This window comes from Oncorhynchus mykiss, chromosome 7 (genome assembly GCF_057628025.1).
Source record: "Oncorhynchus mykiss isolate SJ-2025 chromosome 7, ASM5762802v1, whole genome shotgun sequence".
NCBI lineage: Eukaryota > Metazoa > Chordata > Actinopteri > Salmoniformes > Salmonidae > Oncorhynchus > Oncorhynchus mykiss.
Genome location: NC_143028.1, coordinates 65124130 through 65135721, shown reverse-complemented (window position 1 = coordinate 65135721; position 11592 = coordinate 65124130). Strand labels below are relative to the sequence as shown.

At 41.0% G+C, this 11592-nt stretch overlaps 1 long non-coding RNA gene across 1 annotated transcript; it reads left to right on the top strand.

Moving 5' to 3' along the window:
• The first annotated feature begins 2116 nt into the window (after positions 1 to 2116).
• On the top strand, positions 2117 to 10125 carry LOC149982635 (uncharacterized). The gene is made up of 8 exons (XR_016497404.1): positions 2117 to 2259; positions 7099 to 7260; positions 7437 to 7587; positions 8224 to 8384; positions 8553 to 8662; positions 9243 to 9329; positions 9602 to 9668; positions 9812 to 10125. It is a non-coding gene; the product is annotated as an uncharacterized LOC149982635 (long non-coding RNA).
• Positions 10126 to 11592: the final 1467 nt, after the last annotated feature.

The window sequence follows — 11592 nt, the reverse complement described above, 5'->3', positions numbered from 1 at the left end:
GTCAATAAATTGGACTTCCAATTCACTTCTTGAATTGAAATGGGTCAGACCACAATCCTGCCTACAACATCAACTTTGTAATACACTGAACAACACTGTTAAATAGTTAACACTGTAATAACACAATCAGAGCATACACAAGTTTGATTTTTTTTGGGTGCAAGTTATACTACATCTTTAAAGAGATGTAGTATAGAGAACTGGTCATTAAACACACTGGAATAGAGCTTTCCATCTTGTAGTCAAAAAAAATGGAAATTAGTTACATCTGTTTCATTCTGCCATTTCTATGAGTGAAATTAATGAGGAAGAATGGGCTTTTGAAACAAATTCCGAAAATAAGGTCTGAGATTAGTTAACACAGGTTTAGGAGATTTTATACATTTTGTTCTATCAGTCAGTTAACATTACCTTTATGAATTAAGCATTTATGTACTTTATATTCTTGTTTAGAATATGTAAATGCATAACAATTCACAAAAAGTGACATTAGCTGATGAAGATTATCACATAGAGCTAAACATTAGATCTCTTAAGCCTGTGTTTACCACATACCTTATTTTCGGCAGTTATCCAAAAACCCTACAATAACCCCATTCACTTCCCTGTTGGCTTTGGCCAAGGAGACATGACACTAAAAAGACTTTAGTCAGAAATAATGTAAAATGCTTGCAATGCTCACAGCACTTCCATTTGTCTTCAACTCTACCATGACATTATTTTCATATTTCTGTGACATGTATATAATATAATACATTTTTATGATGTATACTGTCAAATGGGACTGAAACAAATATGGTCATCCAAAATAGTTTAGTTTCCTTCTACTCACTAAAAATAATAATTACAACAACAATTTTTGGAGACAATTCAAACAAAAATATTATATTCCTAAAAATAACAAAATATTGCTTTAGTTTTTATCAGCAGGCATGAAGAAAATGCAATAAATTTAGTTTCTCGATTTTTGAATAAACAGACGTTATATCACACAGATACAGGGCCGTTTAGAGCATTTCACAATGTAGGTCAATCTGGTGACCATAACAGCTAGACTGTTACAGCATCTGACCACAGCATCTTTCGCATTATATACATTGCATACCTGCACACAAATTGTTCAGAAAACTCAAGACACTTAAACACACATTCTATACCTAATCCAAGGAAATATCACTTTTTTGTTAACTGGCAATGCACAGCCTCGGAAGCGGGTAAATTACACGTACCTTGTGTAAGTGTAATACATGTTCCCCTACTTTATAAGGAATACACCTAATGTGTTATGATAACCAATAATTCCCAAAATGTACCTGTAATGTGTACTCAAGGATGTCTCTTATGTAGAGATTATCAGTGACAGTGTCGTTAAATCCCACGGGTGGTCTCTCAAAATGTAAATTAAACTGTCTAGGGTTTTCTTTCCAGGGTACAGTTCTACCAATGCAATAAATAGTTTCATAACTGTTCTAGCTACAGCTCATGCTCAATGTTCCAGTGAATAACACATGATATAGAAAATATATTAATAGATATGATGTCAGTTTCAAACCACAGTACCTTTACTGTCTAGTTAGAAATATCTATTCTCCCAGCGACAGGTCCCAACAAGCGACCCAGAAAAAAGACGTATCCAAATGGTGGATTTCCACGTTCCGCATTGGACATGAACTCACGTTTCTGTGGCATGGCTCCGGAACACTTTGTGCAATATTTAGAGGCTTTTGGTGCACTAAATATGATTTTTTGGGGGTGAAGTTTTCATTATGTGTTGAGCATTTTTATTTGACATGTAATACCTATATTTCGATGATCCGAATCCCCGCCCGGTTTTTATGTGTAACATGTGATTGGTTACTTTGGGAGAGACCCGGATGATCACTGGTGGTAGAATTTTTGAGTCCACTGGAAGCATTGATGGCTTGTTAAATAAATGGGCACAAGCTCAACTGTGTCGGTATTGCGTATAACGTTAATTTATTCAAATTTTGAATAAGTAGATTAAATCATGCGTACACAAATCTAAGTAACAATAGTTAAACGAAAACACCCCAGTATCGACAAGTGAATCCATTCCTCATTGATTTTTGTTTGGGCAGTTTCAGCATCGCTTTGTTTGGGGTCCTTCGTTAGGTAGGCACCAGTCGCGGTCTTTTTAACGGCAGAGCTACAAACCAGTGTTTTGAATACATCAACTTGACTGTTTATTTTGATAAACGTGGTATCAAAATTGTTCAGCGATGAATTTAGAGTTGCTCGGTAATGATTATTTATCATTCTTCAATAATTGATTGGGGGCAAAAGCGCACGTAAACGAGGATACTGTAATCAGGCAGCAATACTAGCTAACGTTAGTACGTAACGAACGTTAGCTTGTTCGCTACTAGCCCTCAAACAATAAGAAGCAATGAATAGTTCAACTAAATGTCCCTAGTGTTAATCGTACATTGAGGCACAAGGTGAAATCATACAGCAAATGGCAGGAAACGAGTTTACGTTAGACAATGAATGAACGATCTGCGTATGTGAGGAACTGTCACTGCAATTAGAAGGAAAAACAGTAGCTTGATAGTCTATTTACTCTCTGCAGCCTGCGGCTTGTGCTGCCCTATTCCAGTCAGTGATATTGAATCTGTCGTTTTAGCATAACGGCTTGCGATACGGTTTTAGAAACCTTTGGAACTTTACTAATACACAATGGTACTCGGCATCATCTTGATATGTGTAACAAAAGTTTAACATTCACCTTCTACTACCATTTCTGCCAAGCCGTCAACGCATAGTTTGATACATACGTTCGATAAATCCAAGGTATGCACCAGACAACGCAATGCTGCAAGGCAAACGCAGCGTTCCATTGGAAATAAAGTACTTCTGGTATGATCGTGGCGTAATACGCTAGCGTTACCGTCTGAATGGGCAAACCTAGGCATTACAGTACATGAATGGGCTAACCATATTATTTGTTTTCTACTACAGTCGTTCGGGCAGAACTATCCGGAGGTAGGCCATTCTTGTTCTAATGTTACCTGTAACTTGTCAACACATCTCTCACTCACATGCCCTCTCCCTCACAGTGAATGGTTATGCGTATATGCTCATTCTAGTCATCAGAGTAGGACATAGCCAAGCAGTGCTCAACTTGAGGCATAGCAGAAGGTCCATTGAAAATATGACACAAAAATTGTCAACCAAACTTTACTTATTGATACTAATGTAATTCTCGATTTGGAAGGCACTGGTGTCTTATACTATTTTCTATATTTGCCGGTAGGACCCCGATAACAACAAATATTGAGAACAATTTAAAATCCACTTTTTGCACTGAGTTAGTTCTCTTACCATTGTAGCTGCCAGACATCTTACATTTCCCAACATATTTGCTGGAATTAGTTATTTCTAGGCGCCATGGTCACATCATGATAACAGCTTGTCACACATCGATCTACACACATGCTAGAGGCATTTCTCACTTGGTACAAATGTATTTCTGAATATTTCCTCATCGGAGTTCCACCTGCAACTAGAAACATTTGTTTTCCTACATTTTCCAAATCAGGAATGAAGGAAGTTCTATGCTGCTGTGGAGCAGGTTGAGAGCTTCAAGTTCCTTGGTGTCCACATCACCAACAAACTAACATGGTCCAAGTACACCATGACAGTCGTGAAGCGGGCACAACAAAACCTATTCCCCATCAGGAGACTGAAAATATTTGTCATTGGTCCTCAGATCCTCAAAAGGTTCTACAACTGCACCATCGAGAGCATCCTGACTGGTTGCATCACTGCCTGCTATGGCAACTGCTCGGCCTCCGACCGTAACACGGAACCCAAACCGGCTGCGCGCGTGCACTATCGTACATACATTTATTTTGTCCCCCTACACCAAACACGATCACGACACGCATGTTAAAATATCAACACAAACTCAGAACCAATTACATTAATTTGGGGACAGGTCGAAAATAATTTAACATGTATGGCAATTTAGTTCGTTAGCTTGCACTCGCTAGCTAATTTGTCCTATTTAGCTAGCTTGCTGTTGCTAGCTAATTTGTCCTGGGATATAAACATTGAGTTGTTATTTTACCTGAAATGCACAAGGTCTTCTACTCTGACAATTAATCCACACATAAAACGGCCAACCGAATCCTTTCTAGTCATCTAGTAACCAGAAGGTTGCAAGTTCAAACCCCCGAGCTGACAAGGTACAAATCTGTCTTTCTGCCCCTAAACAGGCAGTTAACTCACTGTTCCTAGGCCGTCATTGAAAATAAGAATTTGTTCTTAATTGACTTGCCTACTTGGTTGCCATGGCGCCGACAGAGATGGCCGCCTCGCTTCGTGTTCCTAGGAAACTATGCAGTTTTTAGTTTTTTTACGTGTTATTTCTTACATTAGTACCCCAGGTCATCTTAGATTTCATTACATACAGTCAAGAAGAACTACTGAATATAAGATCAGCGTCAACTCACCATCAGTACAACCAAGAATATGATTTTCGCGAAGTGGATTCTGTGTTCTGCCTTTCAACCAGGACAACGGAATGGATCCCAGCCGGCGACCCCAAAAAACGACTCCGTAAAAGAGGGAAACGAGGCGGTCTTCTGGTCAGACTCCGGAGACGGGCACATCGTGCACCACTCCCTAGCATTCTTCTCGCCAATGTCCAGTCTCTTGACAACAAGGTTGATGAAATCCGAGCAAGGGTAGCATTCCAGAGGGACATCAGAGACTGTAACGTTCTTTGCTTCACGGAAACATGGCTCACTGGAGAGACGCTATCGGAGGCGGTGCAGCCAGCGGGTTTCTCCACGCATCGCGCCGACAGAAACAAACATATTTCTGGTAAGAAGAGGGGCGTGGGCGTATGCCTTATGGCTAACGAGACGTGGTGTGATCACAGAAACATACAGGAACTCAAATCCTTCTGTTCACCTGATTTAGAATTCCTCACAATCAAATGTCGACCGCATTATCTACCAAGAGAATTCTCTTCGATTATAATCACAGGCCATAAAGATCATCAAGGACAACAACCACCCGAGCCACTGCCTGTTCACCCCGCTATCATCCAGAAAGCGAGGTCAGTACAGGTGCATCAAAGCTGGGACCGAGAGACTGAAAAACAGTACTCTATATCATCTACTGCATCCTTATGTAATACATGTATCACTGGCCACTTTAACTATGCCACTTTGTTTACATTCTCATCTCATATGTATATGCTGTACTCGATACCATCTACTGTATCTTGCCTATGCTGCTCTGTACCATCACTCATCCATATATCTTTATGTACATATTCTTTATCCCCTTACACTGTGTATAAGACAGTAGTTTTGGAATTGTTAGTTAGATTACTTGTTGGTTATTACTGCATTGTCGGAACTAGAAGCACAAGCATTTCGCTACACTCGCATTAACATCTGCTAACCATGTGTATGTGACAAATAAAATGTGATTTGATTTGATTTTGATTTACTTAAATAAAGGTTAATAAAAAATCTCTCCTCCTTCCAGGCTTTTTCATCTTTGAACTTAAATGGTGATTGGCATCTACACTTTTACCACACAACCAGCAAAACATTTAGTCTTTCAATTACCCACGTGGGTATAACCAATGAGGAGATGGCACGTGGGTACCTGCTTCTATAAACCAATGAGGAGATGGGAGAGGCAGGACTTGCAGCGTGATCTGCATCAGAAATAGGAATGACTTCTATTTTAGCAACTCAGACTCGTTGGCGCGTGAGAGCAGTGTGGGTGCAATAATTGAATAACATGGATTTCTACATTTATTTTGCGACGGAACGGCCCAGTACATCACTGGGGCCAAGCTTCCTGCCATCCAGGACCTCTATACCAGGCGGTGTCAGAGGATGGCCCTAAAAATTGTCAAAGACTCCAGCCACCCTAGTCATAGACTGTTCTCTCTGCTACCGCATGGAAAGCGGTACTGGAGCGCCAAATCTAGGTCCAAGAGGCTTCTAAACAGCTTCTACCCCCAAGCCGTAAGACTCCTGAACATCTAGTCAAATGGCTACCCAGACTATTTGCATTCCCCCTCCTCCCCATTCTCTGTTGTCATCTATGGTAGTCACTTTAATTAGCTCTACCTATATGTACATACTACCTCAACTAACCGGTGCCCCCGCACATTGACTCTGTACCGGTACCCCCCTGTATATGTTGTTATTTTTTACTGCTGTTCTTTAATTATTTGTTACTTTTCTCTCGGGGCTCGAAAGTAAGCATTTCACTGTAAGGTCTACTACACCTGTTGAATTCGGTGCATGTGACTAATAGAATTTGATTTGAAGTTAAAGGTATAATCCACCCCAAACCACTAATTCCTATGAGCTACACAATAATAGCAATGTCAATTTCAGCATGTGAAGTAACTAGCTAGCTGTAACGTCGCGGTAACAAACTGCACTATCAATTCAGGAGTTTATCTCACCAAGTTCAATTTGCAGTTCTCTACCCTGAGTGAGTGCAAGAGTACTTTTCTGTGGCAACAACGGCCCTTTCCCACGTTTCCGACACAGGGCTCATTGCGTGATGATGGTACTTGAAGGAGAAACTGAGTTGAATAATTTGGTACACTGTTGAGCACCTCTAAGCGAAATATATACATTGTCATGACGATATAAATAGATGGATGTGTTATAGACAAATATGCCCATACCAGCTATTGGCTGATTTGGAGTGCAGGTAATTGTTTTAAAAGTGTTATGAAATGTGATGCAATTATTCCCTATCTCCATTGACGAGAACCATGTAACTTTAGCTAGCTATGACGCGTTCCCACACGATTTTCTAATTTCACAGATGGACCACTTAGAAGTTAAATAATGGGGACATTTTTTATTGAACATAGGCTTTCAACACATTGACAGGAGTCTCATGATTTTTATTTTTGGGGGTGGATTATCCCTTGAAGGTTGGTTGAACTTTTTGTGGACTATCTGCTAGACCACAAGCGTTTAGCTATGCACAGGAGGTTCGAGCACAATTTGGCTAAGTAGAAAATCGATATACAAATATATATGTGTGTTTGTGTGTGTCTTGACATGGTTGATGTCTCGTTGGCAGAAGGCAGATGGCACTCTGGACTATCAGTATGGCTCTCTCGCCTCTGGCGGTGGGGTGCCACGACAGACGCATCGTAATTTCGGACTTCCTGACAAGGGGCATCGCCAAGATTATCAGTGCTCACATCCATCCAGTCTGAAAACAAACTATGGCCACAAGAAAGTAAAAACACCAGCAAGCACACCATTCAGAATCCACAAACCATGTTTATATATGCTCAAATGTTCTTCTTGTATTTTCTCATAAACCATAATTTTGTTCCAGAGCCCTTGTCAAGGGGTGTATTGACTGTGGTTCTGAATCTTAACCTTCCTAAATGTTTCCCTGTGTGTCTGCAGTTGGAGTCGAGATGGGCACAAGCTGGTGAGTGCGTCAACAGATAACATCCCGTCCCTGTGGGACGTCCGAACTGGAGACTGACCAAAGGTTCCGCTTACCCTCGCCCATCCTAAAATTGTATGCAGTTGGAGTCGAGATGGGCACAAGCTGGTGAGTGCGTCAACAGATAACATCCCGTCCCTGTGGGACGTCCGAACTGGAGACTGACCAAAGGTTCCGCTTCCCCTCGCCCATCCTAAAATTGTAGTACCACCCCAGAGACTTGAGTATATATCTATATCTACCTCGTCCTACACCTCAGCCCAGTCTTATCCTTTCTAACTAATTGTAACTCCTAACTTCATCCATCAAACTACAGTTAGTAGTACCGTCCCCACCTACCTGGGAGTATATATCTATACCTCAGCTCAGTATATACCTCCACCTTAGCTCAGCATATACCTCCACCTTAGCTCAGTATATACCTCCACCTTAGCTCAGCATATACCTCCACCTTAGCTCAGTATATACCTCCACCTTAGCTCAGTATATACCTCCACCTTAGCTCAGCATATACCTCCACCTTAGCTCAGTATATACCTCCACCTTAGCTCAGCATATACCTCCACCTTAGCTCAGCCTACACCTATGCCTCTTATGCTTCCTAACTGATTGTCACTCCTAACCTCAACCCATCAAACTACAGTACCACTCAACAGACCTTTGAGTATCTGTATGGAATAATGGAATACTTGTATGGAAAGCACCCCTTGAAATCCCAACCTGTCCCCTCCCGTTGTGTTTCAGGGACAAGGTCTTGGTGTGTCCTATGAAGTCAGCCCCGGTACTGCTGACGCTGTCACTCTAAACATGTGGTTCTGCCCGTGGATGACGACTCTGACCTGAACGTGGTGGCGGCCTTCGACCGGCGGGGGGAGTGCATCTACACCGGCAACACCAAGGGAAAGGTCAGAGGTCACCAGTGGACACAGTTTAGATTTGACACCTTGTTTATTTATTTGTGAATCATACATACTAATTTTGTCATATTATTTTTCTATTTAGCACTTTATAAACAATATATAGGTTGTGTATGTGTGTGTGTGCTGATTGTTTTCATTGATGTGACCTTGCAGATTCTGGTTCTGAACACGGACACACAGGATCTGTTGGCATCGTTTCGGGTTACGACAGGGACCAGCAACACTACAGCCATCAAGTCCATAGAGTTTGCACGCAAGGGCAGGTGAGAGAACTGACAGTGACCTACTCACCCTCACCCCCTTGGTTTTTCTTTGGAGATATTCTTTTTTGCCTCGTTTCTGTTACGGTGAGTGAATGAGGACCCAAAAGCGAACTAACTTAAACAGAGCTTCTTTAATAACCAAACATAGGTAGGCTCAGATAGACCGGCAGATTCCGACAGGACAGGACAAGGTTACAGCAAACATGACGATAGTCTGGTTCAGGCATGAAACACAACAAACAAGAATCCGACAAGGACAGGAACAAAAACAGAGAGAGATATAGGGACCTAATCAGAGGGAAAAAGGGAACAGGTGGGAAACGGGGTGAATGGGTAGTTAGGAGGAGACAAGGAACAGCTGGGGGAAAGCGGGGGAGAAAAGGTAACCTAATACGACCAGCAGAGGGAGACAGGGTGAAAGGAAAGGACAGAAAGACACAACATGACAATACATGACAGTTTCAGGGGGATAAATAATTTTTGTAATTGTCTTTAGACTAACAGGATGAATAGTAACTCATTGTGCTGATGAACTTTGACCTGACCTTGTGCTGACCTATGAACCCTGACCTCTCTTCAGTGGCACCCTTTGCGGCCAATCATCGCCTCCATCTCCAGCGGAGTGGTGTCCATCTGGGCTCAGAACCAAGTGGTTCTGACAACACAGGTTTGACCTGAGTTCTATACCCTGGATCTGGTCTGGGTGCTGGACTGGTCTTTTTGCTATTGGCTAGGTCTTGAGATTGAGTGATTACACTACGTTTGTAAGGCAATGATGAAGGGGTGATTCCATGCCAGCATAATGGGAGGACATTATGAAACTATTCTCCAGACCCTAGCGGGAACACAGAGTACAGAGAGATATAGCAATATAATATTCAGGGCTATCTAACTGGAGTATAAGGCAGCCAATTTCTTTGTGACGTTTTCGGTCCTCAGATACAGAGAGCCGTCAAACCCTGTCTGCAGGTGAAGAGATCCCAATGAATGTCCCAGGAGAATAAAGGTACGTCCTTGTATACCATTGATTATACAGTGCATTCTGAAACTTTTCTGACTACTTGACATTTCCCACATTTTGTGAGATTTTGTACGTGCCTTGTGCTGACATTACATTTTTGGGGTGCAAATTGATCTTTTGTAATCTAGGTGGTGAAATGTCTGACAGCAGGAGATGGGATCCTTAGCTAATAACATACACACAACTACTACTACCACCACGTTCAATGCCAGATACTTTTCTCCAAGGAAGTCTGTGATAATGAAGACCTTTTGCCTAAGACTACCACAACAATGACATTGTCTATGCTAAATGTGTTTAAATTGTAACGAGGAAAAAATAGTTGTGGTATAAGAAATACATTTTATTCAACAGTGCTTGGAAAAGCAGAGATGACAAAATACTTTTTGTTTCACCCATACATCAATATTATTAAAGAACAGTATGTTTATAATATCATAAACCAAGTCTTTTATAAATTACAAATGACATTTTCTATATTCATACGTTTTAAAGGGAGCTTTTGTCATGACAAGGTGAAGGTGCCCTCCTCAAATGGCACAACAGAATCTTTCAGATTGACCAAAGCACAGCATATAGCAACCATCTCGTATACTTGAGGGATGTCTCCTTTCATATCTGGAAAAGGACAAAGAGGTAGAAGTAGATGCTGCTGTAGCATTGCTCATCTTCCCAGTGGGAATCCAGTCGACATGGTGTCTTGATAAAGGTCAACCTACAGTAGTACATCAACAAATGAAAAGCAAACCTGATGTTAGAATATCACTTCTTCAGGTCACCGATACCACCAGGGCTCTTAATAGTTTGCTTCCTGTTTAATTCATTCAGGTGTTTAGTGTCACATAAAGATTACATTTATTGTCGGGCTTGAACAATGAATATATGATATCCACTGGAGTTTTCTGGGACAATAATGTCCTCCAAGCTATATGGATGTCATATTGTATAATTTGTCTCCCCTTTTCATGGTCATGGCTAGAAAGGATCCAGCTTTTGTCAAATGAACATATTTGACATTTCGTAACACATTAGGAGAATTATGTTAAGATTAGGAAACAGGCTAACTAAAATGAACAAAAATTACTTTTGACAAAAGCTGAATCCTTTTAGCCAGGATTCCTTTTTTTATAGGCCTAGATTACGTGGTTGCATTCAAGACAAGGTCGTTTTTATTGATCTGTTGTCAGTAGAGTAGGCCTAGGCTACCGTCCTATAAAAAATGATTTGGCTAATTTCTCCAGTCATATAAAGTGTAGTAGAATTGCATGAAATGTTTATCAAAGGCCACATTTTTCCTTTGGAAAGGAAACAGCTCTGATATAGCCTATTAACCTATGCCACTACGTGCTCAATAGCCTAAATTATCACTATCATATCTAGTCATAACATTAGGAAAAGTAGGCTTACATTTGTCTGCAATTGTGATGAGGCATGCAGTCCTTTGTCATAAAGGACTGCATGCCTAAGACCGAGTGTAAGGTCGCTACTACAGACCCTGGTTCGATTCCAGGCTGAATCACAACCGGCCGTGATTGGGAGTCCCATAGGGCAGCACACATTTGGCCCAGTGTCGTCTGGGTTTGGCGATGGTATGGCTGTCATTGTAAATAAGGATTTGTTCTTAACTGACTTGCCTAGTTAAATAAAAAATGAAAGTAAAATTTGGGGGGTGAAAAATAGCTTCCCCAGTACTTTAAACTCACGCAACACATGCTAATTGCTAGACTACAAGCTCATTTTGGCTAACTTAGTGTTGTTGTTAACACCTAGCATAACAGCTAAACTAAACTCGAAATCATTCAGACTTGATTTACCAGTGAGGAAATGAAACTAATAAATAAGCCTATGTGACAGGGATGATAGGATTTGGCCCACTATTATAAAGTGTTGATATTTACATTTTATTACA